This window comes from Theropithecus gelada, chromosome 19 (assembly GCF_003255815.1).
Source record: "Theropithecus gelada isolate Dixy chromosome 19, Tgel_1.0, whole genome shotgun sequence".
Classification (NCBI taxonomy): Eukaryota; Metazoa; Chordata; class Mammalia; order Primates; family Cercopithecidae; genus Theropithecus; species Theropithecus gelada.
This window is the reverse complement of record NC_037687.1, coordinates 7,076,023-7,078,781: the sequence shown is the minus strand read 5'-3', so window position 1 is coordinate 7,078,781 and position 2,759 is coordinate 7,076,023. Positions and strand designations below refer to the sequence as shown.

General features: G+C 51.3%; 1 protein-coding gene across 2 annotated transcripts in view; it reads right to left on the bottom strand.

Annotated features, from left to right (window-relative positions):
• ZNF557 (zinc finger protein 557) overlaps positions 1–1,680 on the bottom strand; it is a 20,552-nt gene extending 18,872 nt beyond the window's left edge. The window contains exons 1-2 of one of the 2 annotated variants that reach the window (XM_025367862.1): positions 1,343–1,680; positions 664–668 (exon numbers count right to left, since the gene is read on the bottom strand). The gene's annotated coding sequence lies outside the window, so the exon portion shown is untranslated. The remainder of the gene's footprint in view (positions 1–663; positions 669–1,342) is intronic. The other variant, XM_025367861.1, reaches the window with a different exon arrangement.
• Positions 1,681–2,759: the final 1,079 nt, after the last annotated feature.

Below are 2,759 nucleotides of genomic sequence, written 5' to 3'. Positions count from 1 at the left end.
TTTTTTTTTTTTTTTTTTTTTTTTTTTTTTTTGAGACGGAGTCTCGCGCTGTGTCACCCAGGCTGGAGTGCAGTGGCGCGATCTCGGCTCACTGCAAGCTCCGCCTCCCAGGTTCACGCCATTCTCCTGCCTCAGCCTCCGAGTAGCTGGGACTACAGGCGCCCGCCACCACGCCCGGCTAGTTTTTTTTTGTATTTTTAGTAGAGACGGGGTTTCACCATGTTAGCCAGGATGGGATACTTTTCTTGTCCGAAAAGAAAAAGGGCACAAAAATGGCTTACGAGGCCTTTTGTAGGGAGTAATATGTATGCATAATAAAATGTATTTATTGAGAGTAACACAGTTGTTGCACAGAAAGACCACCCCATTCACTTAAAAACACTGATTGAGGCCGGGCACGGTGGCTCACGCCTGTAATCCCAGCACTTTGGGAGGCCGAGGCATGTGGATCACAAGGTCAGGAGATCGAGATCATCCTGGCTAACACAGTGAAATCTCGTCTCTACTAAAAATACAAAAAAATTAGCCGGGCGTGGTGGCGGGCGCCTGTAGTCCCCGCTACCCGGCAGGCTGAGGCAGGAGAATGGCATGAACCCGGGGGGCGGAGCTTGCAGTGAGCCGAGATCGCACCACCGCACTCCAGCCTGGGCGACAGAGCAAGACTCCGTCTCAAAAAAAAAAAAAAAAAGAAAGAAAAAAAAGATTTAAATAATAATAAGAACCCAGGCTACTGGCTGTGCCTGAATTCCCCAGATTCCTATCCGGCCATTTGCTCCCTAAAATGGGACAAGGGGCTTAAAGCTGTTTGCATTTGACTTGCTTAACTCATTTGCCTGGGGATTTTATGGTGACTCCAGATGCTCTAATTCGTAACTTTAGGTCTTATAAGTGACTCAGCTGAATTCTAAATAATTTATACAGTGCATTTAGGACTGCAGAGATTTTAATGCCCTCCATCAGGGTTTCCCAGCCTGGGCACTACTGACATTTGGGGCTGGATGAGACTTTGCTGGCGGCGGCTGCTTTATGCGCTGCAGGATGCTGAGCTGCTAGAATCCCTGGTCTCCACCCTCTAGATTACAGTAGTAGCACAGTCCCTCCTACCTTCCATTTTGTGACATTCAAAACCGTCTCCAACTATAGCCAAAAATCCCCTGGGACGCATAATTGCCCCGTGTGAGGGCGACACGGGCGCCGGGCCCAGACACCGGAGGAAATAGCAGCTTCGGGCTGAACTGAGGGTATAGCCCGAGGCCTCAGGGGCGGAAACCCGGCTCCCGGGAGGGACGCAGGGCCCGCGGCTGGGACCCCTCTCTGGACTCGGACTCACCGAACCCAGCACCTCTCGCGGCGACCGAAAGACTCTCTCCCAGTCGCTGCAAACGCTGCTCTTCTCACAATACACACCTGCAATTCCGCTTCCGGTCTCCGGCTAGCGGCGCTGCACCTCCACTTCCGGCTCCAGCTGGTCCCAACCTAAAATGTGGCGTGTCCGGGGCCCCCGGGTTCAGGCTGCATGTGCAGCGGGCGGGCGGGAGTAGCGGCCGCGCACCCAAATCTCGGGCCGAGGTGTTCCAGTTTGCTTAGTTATTAACAGAACAAGGTTGGGCCCTGACCAGTGATAGCCGCGGAGGCAGGGTTGTCCTGGCGCGGGTCTGTGGTAGGGTTGGGGGCGGAACTAGCTCCTGAGCGGGGCCGCGCGCGGTACCAGGCTTGGAGGCGGGGCTGAGTGTGGGCGTGGGCTAGTTCCGGGGGCGGGAACCAACTCTGGGGCGGGGCTGGGGTGGTACCAGGCATGCGGGCGGGGCTAACAGTCCAGAGACTGTTAGGGGGCGGGGTTGTGGGCGGGCATTAAGTTTGATGGGCGGGTCTTGCGGGTTAGTACCAGGTTTGGTGCGAGAGCATGTGGACCAGGTAAGGTAGTGATGGGGCATGGAATGGGGTTGAGCTAAGAGGCTGAGAGGGCAAGACTTTGGGGAGGTCAGTTTTTGGGTGCAGGGCTTTTTGTGGATTTTAAAACTGTTCAGGTAGCAGGATGCAAAATGAACTCTAAAGTTTTCTTCAGTCTTTTCTCCACATTCACTGCCTGTTAAAATGATATAGCCACACATTTAGGGCTTGTGTGCGTCGTTTGTTTTGAGACAGGGTCTCACTCTGGCCCAGACTGGAGTGCAGTGGTGCCATCGTCGCTCACTACAGCCTCGACCTCCTGAGCTCAAGCCATCCTTCCGCCTGGGCCTCCCACACCACCAAGCCTGGCTATTTTGTATTTTTTTGTAGAGAGGAGGTCTGTATTGCCCAGGATGGTGTAGAACTCGTGGCCTCAAGTCATTCTCTCACACCTCGGCCTCCCAAAGTGCTGAGATTACAGGTGTGAGCCACTCCACACTCAGCCTTTTTTGTGATTTTGAGCTTCCTAATTTCTTTCAAAAATGGGATCATGTATGCATCTTTCTCCCATCCAGAGAGGGACGAGGGGAGGGAGAGCTAGGGAGGGATGTCTCCAAGTAAAAGCCAAAGCTGATGAATTGTCTCGTTTACATCTGGATCTATTGAAAAGAGAATTACATTTGTGGTGGAGAAAATAGGTGTTGGATTCATACGAAGAAATAAAAAAGGAAATTTTAAAATTTAAGAAATCAAAAGAAAAAATGAAAAAAAATTAACATAGTACTTGTTACGTCTCTGGCTAAGGTTTAGATGCTACAAATGGTAAATATTGATGTCATAAAATGATAAACATTGAATTTTGATTTATC